The 18,175-nt window shown below is 35.7% G+C and overlaps 1 protein-coding gene across 1 annotated transcript in view; it reads left to right on the top strand.

Moving 5' to 3' along the window:
- The window catches only part of LOC110442471 (potassium channel subfamily T member 2-like), a gene marked incomplete at its 3' end in the record, with an annotated part of 63,356 nt that overhangs the window by 25,374 nt on the left and 19,807 nt on the right, over positions 1–18,175 (top strand). The gene's annotated exons all lie outside the window — the stretch shown is intronic.

Here is an 18,175-nt window from a genome sequence, read left to right as displayed (position 1 = left end):
ACATACATTTCAGAATATCGATGTTCTAAGCTGGTGATATTTGTTTGAATCCTTATTGTTTCAAAATATCGTAAGCACAGTTTAGACCCATTTTCAACGGGGGTTTCTCTTCCTGTGTTCCATCACTTTGTAGCTTTTTCACGATCTCTGCACTCTCAGAAAACGATGTAAACTTCAAACACGGAGCGCATGATTGAAGTATTTTATTTACAAAGATGTTTTAAAAATCAAAGCAATGAAAAGATTAAGGTAAATTTGTACTAACATGACATTTTTTACGACTTAATTCGGAGCAGATTATACACTAGCAGCCGACAACTACATGTCGATCTAGGCTTATTTGATCACGTACGATCGGAGCGCACCGCCGGAATTTAGCAAGTATTTTGGCTGCATATTTAAATGAAATAAATAAATAAAAAACAAATACTTAACAGATAATAAAGAAAGGCACGTTAGTTACAATTTTTTTATTGTTAAACTATCTTCTTTGTATCACTTGGACATTTAAATACGGTAATTCCGGGTTTTGACACCTGAAATGGTCAGAAATCACGTTTTCTCTTTATGTCATGTTCCGGTTAATTACTGTATTACTTTGTCTGCGTCAGTTGTGTTGTCCGAAACAAGGTTTCCGTGCGATCACTTGAGTCCCTGGGTTGGCTGAACTCAAACTTGGTACACATATTGCATACTGATATAGCTCGAACGAGTTTGCATTTCAGAAGGGCATTGTGTAGTAAATGCAAGAATGTATTTATATTTTAATCAATTCCTTTCAACTTTTGTACAGTAATGCTAGAAGCAATAATGTTAAACATATATTTTTGCTTTTTCTGTCAAGTTTCAACTTTCCACGTTTGGCATATCACACTTGACATAGCAACACTGTTCATCGTTTTACCGTTTATTTTTGCTTATGCGATAATTCGAACAGCTAGGTGTTCTTTAATTTTTGTCAAAATTGGTGGGTTGTGTTATTACCTAATTGTATAGGATGAGTTCTTAAATCGTGATTTTTAAATGCTATTCGGCAGAGTTTTATCCCTTTTTCATTGCAGGGCTTTGCTCCTTTCATTGCCAAATAAGGGCATTGTGTAGTAAATGCAAGAGCTTTTTTACTTTTTAATCAATTCCTTTCAAATTTAGTATGGTAATGCTAGAAGCAGTAATGTTTAACATATATTACAGGTTTTTCTGTGGAGTTTCAACTTTCCATGTTTTGGCAAATCACACTTGACATAGCAACACTGTACTTCATTTTTGCCGTTATCTTTTCCTTGTTTACACGATAACTCAAAAACATTTGTTCTCTGAATTTTTTTTTAAATGCTTGTTTTTTTTATTACATTCATGATATTTTAACGCTATTCGGCAGAGTTATGCTCCATTTTCATTGCCAAATTAGGGCATTCTGTCAGATATGCAAGAACTTTTTCATTATTTGTTCAAGACTCCTACCTTAAAGCCAAGGTTCTAGTTTTAGTAATAGCAACATTGACCACGAAAGTGTAATTCTGAAACACAAAATAGCTTGCGATGGAAACACAGTAAATAAATTTGAATGGCAAGGTCACAGTCCCCAACAAAACTGTGGCAGTAAACACATTTATATCGACTCAAGTTTCTTTATGTTGATTGAGCTTAGACTTCAAACAGTGCTTCCTTACTAATAGTGCTTCCTTGGGATTGCTTTTAAGGTCCGACGGTCAAAGGTCAAGGTCACCATTACTGTAAATAGAAAATATGTTTCCGTGCGATAACTTGAGTTCCTTAGGTTGATTGAACTCTATCTTCTTACAGTGCTTCCTTACTAAAAGTGCTTGCTTAGGATTGTTTTTCAGGTCCAAAGGTCAAGGTTACCATTACTATAAATAGAAAATCTGTTTCCCTGTGATAACTTGAGTTTCATTAGGTTGATCAAGCTCAGACTTCGTACAGTGCTTCCTTACTAAGAATGCTTGCTTGGGATTGCTTTTCAGATCTGAAGATCAAAGGTCAAGGTCCCCGTTACTATAAATAGAAAATCTGTTTGGTAGGCGACACATCCACTCCTGTGGAATTCTTGCTGAAGGTTCAAAATAATTCTGATCTTCTTTAATTGCTAAGCACATGGTGTTTATTGGCTCAAATAAGGTACAACACTACAAATATTTTTTTATCTATTGTTATTCCATATGATGACTATTTCTTTCTGAGATTATATTTGCACATTTGTAAAACCACATGTTGCATCTAGATACTTAAAGTGATTGCAATCTGTCAGCTGCAATTTAATATTGACTCCGTAACAGGCATTTAAATACTGCACAGTTAAGTAGAAACTGTAAATCTTGGGGCACTTCTGTAATTATTGCATATATGTTAAGTCATAGTTGTTTGGGGGGAAAGGGGAGGGCGGGAGATGTAGGGGGAGAGATATGGGGCAAATGGAACAGCAATTCCTTATTGCATATGCACAAGTAATAATTGGATGCAAAACAGTTCTGCTAGCTGATTCATTACAAGATTCAAATTCACTGTAGCAACTTTCAATTTGTTTGGTATCGTTAGAATATTTTAAGAAAGTTTTTGCTAATTTAGATTCTAGCTTGATAAATGGATAGAGTTATGTGTATAAATGGCATGGCATCATGGTATCTGAAGCACCTGGTTGCTGCCTGCGAGATAAATAGAATCTGTCCCTGGGGTGAGGTAGAGATCAGGTGATTCTAACCAGAGGAATGGAATATCGAAGAAAACCCAAGGTTTATATACCCTAGTTTTTTTTTCAGTATTTCATCCTGAGGGTTTCAATTACAAGCTATCTATGCCTCATTCCCTGGGATAGATTATATTTCTTGCTAATCTTTACAATTGATTTATTTTTTTAAATCACTACAAAAATAGTATAACAGTTTGGGCGACAGACGTTACTTTTCGCCAAGCTAGCCTATCGTGACCTCTCTACCCCTGCACTATCGATTTGTGATGTCACAATAATGATCAAGGAAGAATTTCCTAGCAACAGTGGACATGGGGATATATCTCGATCTGGTGCGCCAAAATAAACATTCCTATTTCGATGGAATATTTTTGCTGCCATATTTATAGATCAGGATAATTCACTCTTAGGCTACACTTTCAACATTATCTGGTCCTTGGACTATAATTATGACTAAAGTTTGCATGGTCTGTTTTAGAATAATATATTTACATTTGCGCTGCAAGTTACTCCATGAGCATTACCATAAGAAATTGCGTTCATAGGGCCATTAACGCATTTGGATCAGCGTCATTTCGAAGCTTCTTCTCCCACCTCAAATAACATGAGACAACTCCTAGAAGCAAACATTTTGATGATGTTAGACTGTTCCAGGAATCCCGTTTGCACTGACAACATAAACACTTTAATATCAGAAATATCTGGGAATATCTGTATTCAGGTCAATAATAAATAAAAGATTAGAATGTTAATAAAAGGATTGAACAACATTCAATGTTCATGCTGGTATGAATGCAAATCGGTTGCATAAATATTTACCATGAAGCCCATTATGGAATATGTATGTAACTGATTTGGGTTCAATTATTACCAGCATGAAATTGAAAAAAAGGGCCATTCAATCCTTATTAGTGAGAAGTTATTTGTAACTTTTTTTTTAAAGAATATACTTTTTGAAATTCAGACAAAAAAAGAATGGTGCAGGACTGCAGAAAACTAAACAAGAAGGCCATTCTGATTGGCTAGTAGTGAAACACTCGAGGCCTGGAACACAGTAATTGCATTCATTGTGTTGATGTATCGTATCCTTGTATATCTTTGATCAGTACGCAGAGGCGAGTTTTAATGAAAGTGAAAGCTCACAGTTCATTGGCCATGGGGGGAGACAGTTAAACTAGACAGGCATATATAACCAGCCATGCTATCAAATTCAAATGTCTGCTGGATATATATATAAAAAATTGCATTGACTGGTGTGAATTATTTATCAACGGTTGCAATATTATATAGACTATGATCACGTTTTCTGTGTCCTATCTCTTTTAAATACGCCTAATAAAGGATGATGTAATAGCCATAGGGTCTCCACTGGGAACAATCTATATCATTTTTTTTCTGTTTTGAGGACATATGCTCTTAATGTTATTATGTTCAATATTAATTATTCAAATTTTCAATGCTTCATATCAGCTTGTGTAATCAAACCTGACATAGAAAAAAAAATTGTATGATCTGTCGCTTCGGCTAACATGTATAGAAGTTGAAGCTGGCCATGTGATTACAGGATGACAAATATTGTACATATTCGAAACACAAATTTTCCAAGAATGGGGTGATTTGGTATGATAATACAAATATCAATGCTTTTAATTAATATGAAATTACATGTACTAATTAATTAGTCATTATTATTAGCTCACCTGGCTCGAAGGGCCAAGTGAGGTCATGGCATGGTGTGGCGTCTGTCCATTGTCCGTCCGGCGTCAACTTTTTACTTTAAACAATTTCTTCTGAATAACCAAGAGGCTCAGGCTTTCAGGGTCGCAGGGGTCAAATGTCTTAAAATCCTCAAACGACTTCTTCCCAATAACCAAAAGGCCCAGGGTACTGATATTGGGCCTGTAGCATGCTGGGATGAAGGACTACCAAGTTTGTTCAAATGAATGACCTTGACCCACTTTCAACCTACTGTCCTTGTTCGATATTCAAGGTCGCAGATGTCATATATTTAAATATTTTGATAGGTTCTTATGAATCAAACACTGATATTCAGCCTGTAGCTGTATTTTAGTCCACTTTTAAGATAACAAGTGTGAGATTATTACCAGGTGAGCGATGCAGGCCCATTGGGTATCTTTTTCTCATTCTGATAAGAAGCACAGTAAAAATCATTGAGAGCATAATACTGAGCTAACTTTAATTATGTAAATTGTTTGATATTTTGTATGTATGGCTTTGACTCTAATCTCTGGAGGTCTAGATCTTCTCTGTGTCCTATCTGAAGTACTATACAGCTTGTGACTGGCTTTGTGTCATGTTTTGAAGTCCTTATCAAGCTTCTCAGTAATATCTGAGATACCATATAGCGACAGATTGGCTTTAAGGGAGACTACCGTTAGGTGCTTCACGATCATGTGGAATACAAGGTGTAGTGTCTTCACTTCAGAATTAAAGCACATGTTAATGATTGCCTTGAAATGTGATATGACTATGCAACTGTAACAGGAGAAAGAGAAATGCAATGGCCAGACCAGGGTTTGAACCAGGGACCCTCCGAACTCTAGACCAACGCTCTCTACCAATTGAGCTACCTCTGGTCACTGACGATTGACCCAGTCCAGTTCCGCTACACTCCTCCCTAAGTCTTCGCCCCCGAAGACACAACTATTTACAACCCAGGTTCGGGTATCTCCTTGCCAAGCGTACACCAAATGCTTGAAACAAGGGTTGGCAAGCTGGCCAATTTTGTAACAGGAGAAAAAGAAATGTAAGGGCCAGACCAGGGTTCAAACCTGGGACCCTCATCACTGTCCCCACAGTCGTTCAATATATTTTCAACACAGCTGTTTAACAACACCCGTTGGAAGACCTGGGTGCACTTGGTGAACTGCAGATGGTGGAATATAGGCTATGGATTATTTTATGAAAATCACCAGCTGGCACAAAGTGCCTGTAGTGAGTGAAATGGATAGTGTAGTGTTTATCAGCCTGTCTTTAAATAACTTCTAAAAAACCATTAGGTGTACAGTCATAATATTTGGCCAGTAACTAAACTTAAACTTCTGGGTTTACAGAAGCTTGTTGATGAAAAAATAAGCTTGACTTACTTTCAAAGTCACAGGAGTCAAATGTGTAAACAAAATAATTTAAAATAACTACTTGTGGAGAATCCAAAGGTTAGAGTCATACATGTATATGGCAAATAATTAATATAACTTGCTTGCAAAAAATGCTGCATAGTTTGCAACAGGAATAACCAAAAGGTCAAAAGTCATAATATCTGGCCAGTAGTTTAAGGCCGTCATAAAATGCAACAGATTCTATTGAAAAAAAAATGGATCTCAACTTTTGACAAGATCGGCCTTGACCCACAGATGTGACATGTTTTTAAACAGTGTTACATAACAGATGAGTGATACAAACCAATTGGGCCTTTTGCTATGATAGATTAATGTTGGCAAATATTTGTTATATGATGTCTCTCTGGTACCACAGGAACGGAATTAAGGTTTGTACTGTCTGTCAGTAAGTCATTTGACCCCTGCATCACTTTGGGGTATATCATATACTCGCTCACCAACATTGGCCAAATATTGTATGTTGAATACATCTTCAGATGGTGGAGTGCCATGAACTGAAATCTGGCACAATTGTGCTCTGCTATATACAAAGTCAGAGTTATGGCCCTTTGTCCATGGTGTATCACTTTGTCTGGAGCATAACTCATATACTATGTCACCTACAGTAGCCATTTTGTGTGTGGGCACCTCTTGGGATGGTAGAGTGTGGCGTACTGAAATGAGGTCTTGTGTACGCTAAGTCACCTACAGTAGCCATTTTGTGTGTGCATGGGCACCTCTTGGGATGGTAGAGTGTGGCGTACTGAAATGAGGTCTTGTGTACCGCTATGTCACCTACAGTAGCCATTTTGTGTGAGGGCACCTCTTGGGATGATAGAGTGTGGCATACTGGAATGAGGTCTTGTGTACCGCTATGTCACCTACAGTAGCCATCTTGTGTGTGGGCATATCTTGGGATGGTAGAGTGTGGCGTACTGAAATGAGGTCTTGTGTACCGCTATGTCACCAACAGTAGCCATTTTGTGTGTGGGCATCTCTTAGGATGATAGAGTGTGGCGTACTGAAATGAGGTATTGTGCAGAACTTTATATAGAGTTATGACCCTTTGTTTATTTCAAATGTTGAAGTTTGTCCAGAGAATATATAACCCCTTTGCTATTTCACCTACATTCACCAAACTTTTTTTAGAGCTGAGTAGACTGGAACAAGCGGAGTAAAGTATCTTGTTCAAAGATACAACACGGTGCCGTGGGCTGACTCGAACCCGCAACCTTTTGGTCATGAGCCCGGCGCCCTACCACTAGACTACCGTGCCTCCTGAAGGCAGTATACTCTAATCATATTACCAGTATTCGTATCTCATTACCAGTTTACCTGGCCGTGGTTTATGTAATTATATCAGATATAGAAATCAATACATGTGCACTAGTGATTGTAATATCTCATTTTATGTTTGTTTTGATGCCAATATAAATATTGACAAGGATAACTGGGACAGGGGAAATTGTTGCCCAGCCTCACCCTCTGTTATAAAGCTCAATGACATATATATATTAGTTCACCAAATGATAAAGACGCCTTACGCGACAAAATGGAGTCCTTAGATCAATATACGCGTAATTACATTTTTCAGGTAGTATCTACTTTATGTGTTCGTTTTTCCTTATTTATGTGGCGTCATACTTTCAACTTTAATTGACAATTAAGAGTGATTGAGTACACTGGGTTGTGATTGGAAACTGTAACACGATATAAAATCTTTACATCCGCTATTGATTAAACGAGAAGTCCTAAACTGTTGGCATACAAATGATTCCATCAACATGACTGAATTCTTTATATGGTAACATCAGTCACGCATATAAATACAATGCAAATAGAACAATAATGAATGGATGTGTAATATTTATGCAAATATTTTCCTCCGAATCAGAACTCTTTTGAGCTTTTACCTGCTATGGAATATAGTATTTCTAATCATGCATGAATACTGCCAGACTAACCCTTTTGTCGTTTGATCAGGATGTACCAGATGGAAATCCGTTGTTTTTTATTACTTTTATGGCGCTTTCAACATTATTCAGAATGGCTGTGATGCATTTGTGATTGTTGATGAAGGTTTATTCAGCTGACTGTGATCTTGTGTCAAGCCACATTTTTGTTCAGTGATATATCATTTTGTTCCTTAATGGCAGCGGCTTTTTGAAAAGCAAGTAGATATGAAAAAATGTTTATTCGAATCATCGGAAACATTTCTTAGTGACCGTGAGAGATGAAAACGGTTGAATCAATTAAGCTGCCATTATTCTGAGAACGGTTAATGTGTTATCTGGTTATTCTGAGAACGGTTAATGTGTTATCTGGTTATTCTGAGAACGGTTAATGTGTTATCTGGTTATTCTGAGGATGAGGATGATTACAATTCATGATTGAGTCACCAATATTCTGGAAAGTTCTATGTGGACATGAGTAAATGTATATATACCTTAAAATATACAACCATATATGGTCGTACCTAATCACTAAGCATCTTTTTTTTTTGTAAATACAACATGATATTATATCTGATGATATGCAAATGCATTTATGTTGTTCCATTAGAAATATTCATGTACATGTAGCCATTTAACTCGTTCACCCCTGAAGTTACATAATGAACTATTCGCATCTTTGAATTGGAAGAGTTCAAATGTGTATTTAGGGGTAAATGGGTTAATATGTGGTCTTTTCAACTCGTTTATACTCCTTGATGTATATCAGAACATAAGAAACCATATACCAGGGTAGTAGTGTATTCAGATATTGACATCACCTTTAGTAAGACACTGTTTTATACAAAACCATCAGGCTTGTCTTGACGTTTGTAACGGATATAGATATCAGTGAAGTGACATTTAACCTTTTTTGTTCACTAAACTAAAACAAATGTGCAGGATCATAATATATTCATTAGTTTATACATGGCTCTAGAAAAAATGTTTTCAGTACGACTTCAATAAGATATTTTCAAAAGTTTAATTCTAATCGTTGTTGGAATGATCTATCATTGGCATTGATGTAATGGACACATCGTCGATATCCAGGAGTTAGGCTCACTTTCGCTTTCTGCACCCCTGGAATATGTCATACCAAAATTGAAGGCTCAGTGTGCACCAAGTTGTTGATGAGACAAGGAGACTAGTGCGATCCTTTGTGTACATCAAAAGAATCTCGCGGTCGCGAAACGGTAAAAATTGACAGGCTTTGAAGTTGAGTCTCACTCCTTTGTATTCTAAAGGACAGGTATCAGCCTAGCCATTGGTCAGTTTTTGTTACCTGAGACCAATCAAACAGCTATCATCGTGCCTTCAATTTTGCTATGACATGGGTGCAGAGGGCAAAAGTGAGCGTAACCCCTGGATATCGAGGATCTGGTATACATGATGTACTCTCTGTGTCGAGAGTAAATTCGTAATAAGTTGTATGGGTTTGTTTGGCCTTTGATCATCAACCTGCCAATTGCTTCGGTGATTGCGAGTATAAGGTTGCTATATTGAACGCTTTACAAATTATACACATTGTTTCTGTGGCTGTGATTTATTTCAAATTTCCTTGGACCTGTGGCAATGTGAAGTATATTGATCCAGAGTCACGTCAAGTGTGCATGTTCCAAAGGAGTTATCTCCGCCCATTGTCCAGAGTGGTCTTCTATTGTGGTATACACTTTGGTATATGTATGTATATTTTATGTATTGAATGTACATTACATGTCAGTTGCTGTGACAGTGTGTGTGAGAGACGGAGCGTGATGTTGCATTATTGGGCAATCCTCGACAGGTATTTCCCAAGTCAGAATTCATATTCATTGTATAGGCAGGTCAAACGACATGTTAGCTTATAGTTGAGTTTCAGAAGCCACTGAAGATAAAGGAGTTCTCTTTAATTCAATTTGAACTGTATGGATTGTGGTTGGAATTTCTGGATTGTTAGTGTGACTTATGGATTATTTAATGGACTCCCGATCAGTATGGATTGTCGGTTAACAGTGGTGATGTAGGCAAAAATTATTATCCTTTTTATTTTCTATCATATCATATGACAACTTTTAACACTTCTATTCAAGATCAATAATGCTTAAAATAATATTGGACAATATATAGATCTAAAAAGTTTGTTCAAAAGTTCTATTTATTATTGTATGTGAAAACAAATTATAATTAGTTCCATTGGTTAGCAATTAAAGTTTTGATGTATAGTAACTGATCTTTTATCCATAAGATACAAATTGTCTAGAAATAGTCATTATGAAAGTTCAATTTTAAAGTTGGAAAGATCTACTTTGATCTGTGAAGATATTTTATTATACAGAACTAAAATTCTCACAGACATGTTAGGTCTCAGAGAAATAAATTTTGCTGTAGAATGAGCATGTCATTAGCTGCCCAATTCATCACCGCCAGTGGGAATACAAGTACATTCCAGTAGTGGGGTTAACATGTTAGGTGTGACAATGGCCAATCTGGAAGGAGATTGTTAAAAGGAGGCTTAGAGAAATGGAAATTGTAAATACAATTTGGTATCATGAGACTAGACAAGCCAATTTTTTTATTTGAACAATAAATGTACTCTATACGTTGAGGTATAACTAGAATAAAGTTAGGCAGAATCTGCTTAGATTAAATGTAGATTTTGGCAGAAACATAAACCAGCTGTACTCTTTAGCTTTATAGGAATTAGATTAAGACAGCTTAGTTTACGTGTAGATATACAAGCAAAAAACAAACAACAGTGTGGTGGTTTTGCATTTTTGTAGCTCAAGTACCAGGCAATGTTCAGCAGAAACAAGAAAACAACCTTGCTGTGTTAAGATATAGAGTAAGGCAGAAACAAGAAAACAACCCTGCCTGTGTAAAGATATAGAGTTAGGCAGAAACAAGAAACATCTTTTTTACTTTTAGTGTAAAGTTAGGCAAATTAAAACAAGCTTTAGTATAGAGTTAGGCAGAATCAAAAGAACTCTCCTGCTTTAAGCTTTAATACAGAGTTAGGCAGAAACAAAGGAACCTTCCTACATTCATTTAGTACTGAACATACAGTATTACAAAGACAATATTATTTTCAACTTGAGTGTACAGAATTAAGCAGAAACAAAGCAACTATCGTTAACTTAGCTTCGGTATTTGGAATTCTGCGAATAGCTTAAGCGATTGTAAATTAAAATTTGTAGCCCTTCTTCAACATCATCTCAGAAGTTTCAAGTTGTTCAATTATTAAGAAAAACTTGATGAAATTGGGACTTGTTTCCATGGTAATCTTATGTAGGTGCTTTAGTTATATAATATTTATAATGATGCGGGTTCTCAAGGATTTTTTAAAAGTTTTTGACAATGTCTTTGTCAAGTTACTATACAATAACTTTTGAAAAGCAGGCGTGTTAAGCTAGGCTGGCGATTTTAATTTGTTACTTTATTGAACACTTGTCAGTTCTTTCTGGTGAAATTATCACTAATGAGTGTCGAGTGTTGACTGTTGATCATGAATAATCAGGTTTTAACGCTATGCCGGACTTCTCGGTCCAAATAGATTGTTTTTTCTCAAGAAATTGCAATTGTTTCGGGTAATGTGGTGACTGAGTTGTTGATGGGGGTATTAAATTATTGATTAAGGAGATTGGCAACTGATGATTAAATGGAAACCTGTTTGTTTTCTCCGTGTGGTTTTAAGACGGGATGAGCTCAAACGTTTTGTTGAGAAACATTTACAGTGTTGTAACACGAGAAAGACCTTTAAAAAGGTCAGATGTGACATACAATATATATTTGTGTTACGAAGGATAATCTACAACTGCCTTCTACATATATATACAGTCACACAGACTGCAGTCTATTCAATGATCTGTTTTGAAGAGGTTGAAGACTGGCTAGGACAAATTGTGTGTTCGCTTGTTTCAGGGTATATGATATGCCAGTGAGTGTCAGGTGAGGTATAACATTCTCTGATAGGCAGGAAACCGTGTTAAACATCAGGATACCTGTTTTAATGTTACCATCTGGTGTCAAAAATTAACCATATCAGTTTTAAGATTAAGGGACTGAAATCTCAATATACCTTGAACTGTCTAAATCTGTCATTGTTAAGATGTGATTCATGGGGAAAATGTTGTAAAACGTTAACTTGATATTATTTAGATTTGATGGTCTGTTAATTGTCAAATTATATAGACAAAATTTGTTCAGAATTGAAAAGGGCTGTTGCAAAACTTATTTTTCTTATTTTTTTTATTTCTTATGATGTTAAAGAAGATGGGTTTTCCAACTTGTCAAACTTGAGAATAACTGTTCAGATTGGAAAGACAGTTTTCAAACTTGAAGATATTTGTTCAGATTGGAAGGACAGTTTTCAAACTTAAGGATATTTGTTTAGATGTAACAGACTGTTGTAAAACTTGAGGATATTTGTTTAGATATAACAGACTGTTGTAAAACTTGAGGATATTTGTTTAAATGTAGCAGTCTGTTGTAAAACTTGAGGATATTTGTTTAGATATAACAGTTAAAACTTGAGGATATTTGTTTAGATGTAACAGACTGTTGTAAAACTTGAGGATATTTGTTTAGATGTAACAGTCTGATGTAAAACTTGAGGATATTTGGTTAGATGTAACAGTCTGTTGTAAAATTAAGGATATTTGTTTAGATGTTATTATCAGTCTGTTGTAAATCTTGAGGATATTTGTTTAGATGTAACAGTCTGTTGTAAAACTTGAGGATATTTGTTGAGATGTAACAGACTGTTGTAAAACTTGAGGATATTTGTTTAAATGTAGCAGTCTGTTGTAAATCTTGAGGATATTTGTTTAGATGTAACAGTCTGTTGTATAACTTGAGGATATTTGGTTAGATGTAACAGTCTGTTGTAAAACTTGGGGATATTTGTTAAGATGTAACAGACTGTTGTAAAACTTGAGGATATTTGTCTAGATATAACAGACTGTTGTAAAACTTGAGGATATTTGTTTAGATATAACAGACTGTTGTAAAACTTGAGGATATTTGTTTACATGTAACAGTCTGTTGTAAAACTTGAGGATATTTGGTTAGATGTAACAGTCTGTTGTAAAATTGAGGATATTTGTTTAGATGTTATTATCAGTCTGTTGTAAAACTTGAGGATATTTGTTTAGATGTAACAGTCTGTTGTAAAAGTTGAGGATATTTGTTTAGATGTAGTTATCAGTCTGTTGTAAAACTTGAGGATATTTGAGAGACGGTTGTCAGACTAATGATATTCATGCAGATGAATCTAATTTTGAACTTTAGGATATTTGAAATGAGTGAGAATATTGAAATTAATCAGAAGGTTGTAATATATATGTTTGTTGATACAAATTGGTACGACACAAATGTACTGATGTACAAAACTAGGGCCAATAATGATGTAAGGAAGAAAACAGTCGGATGATCAAGAAAATGAGCTACTTAAAAATATCCTTAGACATTTTGTAATGAAATTGAAAGTTGATCATTATAATTATACACTAGTGGTTTGGAGTTAATCCTGAGGCTTATCAAATTGATTTTCTCCTACCATTTATAGGTAGACATCTTGCAAGTTCTTTGCATCTTGGTCTGGCTTCTCATTAAGGTGTGGCCTTGTTTCAGATAAAGGGAGCTTTGTCACATTTGAAGACATATTTAGGATTTTTAGGTGATTTTGGGTGCCTATATATGTTTGAATATTTTTGTTGTTGACATAAGGGACATAACTGCATTTTATGAGGTTCAATGTCTAGTGTTGCATCGATCGTTTCTACAGATTTAAAGAGTTTTATCACATTTGAAGTCATCTGAAGTATTTTGAGTTGATTTTGGGTGCTTATGTTGTGATATTTTTTTTTGTTGACATAAGGGACATCACTACGTTTTATGATGTCCAATGTATGGCTTTTCCACCACATACACCATCCCAGGACGCGTAGTCATAACTCCTCCATGCGTAAACAACGAAATCAGCATCATCGAGGAGATTTTCATCGAAACAGCGGAGTTCGCCGTTTGTCATTAAACTGTGATAACATACCACCACCTCCACAGTAAGTAAAGATATTGATGGTTATCATTCTGACGTAATCATCTAAAATATTCTATGATTTTCTTTAAATTGATATTATCTTGCTATGTTATAATAATGCAGTATTTTTTTTTCTTGCCAAACAGGAACATAACTTACCTTAACAAAGGTTATGGGTTGTATACCTTTTACATGAAAAGCTATTAAACTCGAATTTTATAAAACCGTTTTTATGCACAAACTCAAATGCTGTACTCAAACTCAATGCCAGTAAGGAGAGAAAGTTTAATTTTTGAATTAAAAAACAACCTGAATTAAAAACAACCTGTTTACATGTTTACTGTTTACTTTATAGGTCACCTGAGCTTTGCTCAAGTGACCTATTCCGATCACTTTCCGTCCATCGCCGTCCGTCGTCCGTCATGCGTCGTGTGTAAACTTTTCACATTTTCAACTTCTTTTCAAGAACCAGTGGATGGATTTTTTTCAAGCTTGGTCAGAATCATCCTTGGTAGATGAGGCTACAAAATTGTAAAATTGGGATTCCTATACCTCAACCCCTGGGGCCAGGGTGAGACCCAAAGGGAAAATTAATCAATATTTAAAAAATCTTCTTCTCCAGACTGGGAGATACTACAGTCATTTTCTCTGCATGGATGGAAAGACCATTAGGGGCTTTATTTAAATTGAAAATTTCAGGACCCCCAAGCTATCCCTTCTCCCATGGGGAGGGGGTAAAGTTTACTATAGTTTATATAGGGAAGTAACACTTTTGTGTATATTTCGACAATTTTCTTTAGGAAATTATTCTTACTTGGTGAGAATTATCCTTGGAGAAAGATGGTTTTAAAATATAAAATCGGGATTCCTACCCCAACCCTAGGGGCCAGGGCGGGCCCAAAAGGGAAAATTTACCAATATTTCAAAAATCTTCTACAGTCAATTTCAGTGCATGGATAGAAAGATCATCAGGAGCTTTATTGAAATTGTCATTTTCAGAACCCCTAAGCCATCCGTTCCCGCTTAGGGAGGGGGTAAAGTTTACTATAGTTTATATAGGGAAATAACACTTTTGGGTATATTTTATCCATTTTCAGCAGAAAATTATTCAAACTTCGTCAGAATCATCTTTTGGTGGATGAGGGTATTACAGTGTAAAATAGGAATTCCTGTCCCATCCCCAGGGGCTAGGGCGGGGCCCCAAAGGAAACATTAACCAATATTTTAAAATTATTATCCTTTGATGACATGATGAGTATTGTATTTCACTTAGTTTACATGCTGATTTCCACATCACATCTAAACAATAAAATAAAGCTACCAGTACCTATGATATAATTCAGGTGGCCGCTAAGGCCCTTGGACCTCTTGTTAATGATCTCTTGACAGATTGTACATTGCCCTTACCTATACATTTGTGTTGCCCTCCCTTATCAATATATTTGATTACTACGNCCCCTGCCCTACCCCTGATCAATACATATATCTGTAGATTTGTGGTGCCCTTCCTCATCAATATATTTGATTATAACTATTTCCCTGGTAGCTTTGTGGTGCCCCCCCCTTTCATCCCCCCTGCCCTACCCCTCATCAATACATCAATCTGTAGATTTGTGGTGCCCTCCCTCATCAATATATTTGATTATAACAATTTCCCTGGTAACTTTGTGGTGCCCCCGCCCCTCTCATCCCCCCTGCCCTCCCCCTCATCAATACATCAATCTGTAGATTTGTGGTGCTTTACCTCATCAATGCATTTGATTATTACGATTTCCCCTGATAGATGTCACATGTGCCTGGTGATGTTTGTATTATAAGGTATTATGTGAGTTGTCACAAGGTTTAATCTCAGACAAATCAACATTGTTGTCATTGTGTTGCAATTTAATTCAGACTTGCAGTCTCTCGATTGTCGTGTGATACCATAATATCACAGAGAATGACAATCTTTACAAATTAACCTCAACCTACGAACAAGTGTGATTATTATTGGATAAAATGGGAGAAGCCATCTTGAGGGTGCCAGTACAATCAGCATGCTAACGTCACAACATTGTTTCATCATTTTATAGATCTTACACAATTAATTGAGAATCTGTGTTCTGGTCTTTCATGTAACCTTCAATGCTATTTTTTTTCAAAAACTCAGTACATGTTATGCAACATCGCAGTAATTCTGACGTCGATGTACAAAAAACAGTTTTACCTTTGTTGTGTATTTTTTAAACAACCGGTTTTTACCCTCGTGTTGGGATACGAAGCAGCACTTTTCACTTTTTATGAATACAGCAGGAAACAGGGGTCTTGTTAATGTTGAGTGACTGACATGATAACATACAATGATTCTGATGAACTCAATCCTTCCAGTTCAATGATATGATACCTCACAAATAGGTTATTGCACAGGAAATCCCCACAAACAGTTCAATGATAGGATACCTCACAAATAGGTAATTGCACAGGAAATCTCCACAAACAATTCAATGATAGGATACCTCACAAATAGGTTATTGTACAGGAAATCCCCACAAACAGTTCAATGATAGGATACCTCACATATAGGTTATTGCACAGGAAATCCTCACAAACAGTTCAATGATAGGATACCTCACATATAGGTTATTGCACAGGAAATCCTCACAAACAGTTCAATGATAGGATACCTCACATATAGGTTATTGCACAGGAAATCCCCACAAACAGTGCAATGATAGGATACCTCACAAATAGGTTATTGCATAGGAAATCCTCACACAAAGTTCAATGATAGGATACCTCACAAATAGGTTATTGCACATGAAATCCCCACTAACAGTTCAATGATAGGATACCTCACAAATAGGTTATTGCACAGAAAATCCCCACAAACAGTTCCATGGCACAAACAGTTCAATGATAGGATACCTCACAAATAGGTTATTGTACAGGAAATCGAGTCACATAAAGTTCAATGATAGGATACCTCACAAATAGGTTATTGTACAGGAAATCCTCACATAAAGCTCAATGATAGGATACCTCACAAATAGGTTATTGTACAGGAAATCGAGTCACATAAAGTTCAATGATAGGATACCTCACAAATAGGTTATTGCACAGAAAATCCCCACAAGCACACAAAAAGAAACAAAGGAAACTCACAGTTAAGCACAAAATGCTTTTCTGGAATGGATGAGATGAAAGCTTTGATACTGGGACCACTGTGTATTGTCTATATAATAAGCTTCCTTCTATAAAAAGCTTTTAGAGTGCAGTTGTAGCGCTAGAAGGTGCAAGAGTTTCAAAGATTGTGTAAATGGAACTTAACCACGATCCTGATCACCGACTACAATATATATGTACTATCAATACACCTAACATATACTTGAAAATATCATTTCGTATTGTAAATTGTAACTATATATCACCTGTTAATATCCTTGAGGCAGGTTTTGATAAAAGCTTCAGCATGGAGGTAAATGACATTTAACAAGTAATTACCTAGTGTACAAACAAGTTACTTTAAAAGAATTTTAACACATGGGTATATTTACAATACATGTGAATAAAAAATATTAATCATGTTTTGTCAATGTTTATATATGGGGCAGCGGAGGACAAGTGGTTAAGGTGTCTGACATTCTACTTCCACTAGCCCTCCACCACTGGGCCGCGGGTTCAAAATCTGAGCTCAAGTTATATGATACTATAAATGATTAAGTTACTGTGCCAATGGTCAATACATTGACTCTATACGTGTATGTGCAGGGGGATCATTGGTTCAATGAATGGTTCAGAGATGATGAGTATGTGATCATTTGTTAAACCGTTCTCTCTGAGATGAGCAAGTGAATTATTGCTTAAACTGTTGACATACATGTATAAGATGTGAACGGATGATTTTGTGCCATCAGTTGAACTGTTATCATGGCAAACAGTTATTCAAACCTTGCACATTCTATTTTGTTTTCAAACAAAAATATTACATAAATAGAGGATCTCACATGAGTTTCCATGAAACAAGTTGAGAATGTGTTAATTTTTCAAGGCTCTGCCAAGCAAAATTAAAACATTCTTAATGAGTTTCATAAATCTCATATCAAATGGAAACTCATGTGAGATTCTGTTTATCACATGACATAACAAAATTGACAAAACTTAAATTTTAAACCCATTTTTTAATTCCTTCTCTATCAATAGTAACTGAATAACTGCTAAAAGAATATCATTCTACGGAATGCGATGAATATAGTTTCCAAATCTGTACATAATTTGACAGTAGTATTAACTCATTTTATTATTTAAACTGACAGCTTTGGTTTAACTTTATAAACTTACATTGAAAAAACGTCTTTGTAGAAGT

This window comes from Mizuhopecten yessoensis, unplaced genomic scaffold (assembly GCF_002113885.1).
Source record: "Mizuhopecten yessoensis strain PY_sf001 unplaced genomic scaffold, ASM211388v2 scaffold716269, whole genome shotgun sequence".
In the NCBI taxonomy this organism is placed as follows: Eukaryota; Metazoa; Mollusca; class Bivalvia; order Pectinida; family Pectinidae; genus Mizuhopecten; species Mizuhopecten yessoensis.
This window is presented reverse-complemented; position numbering and strand designations above follow the sequence as displayed.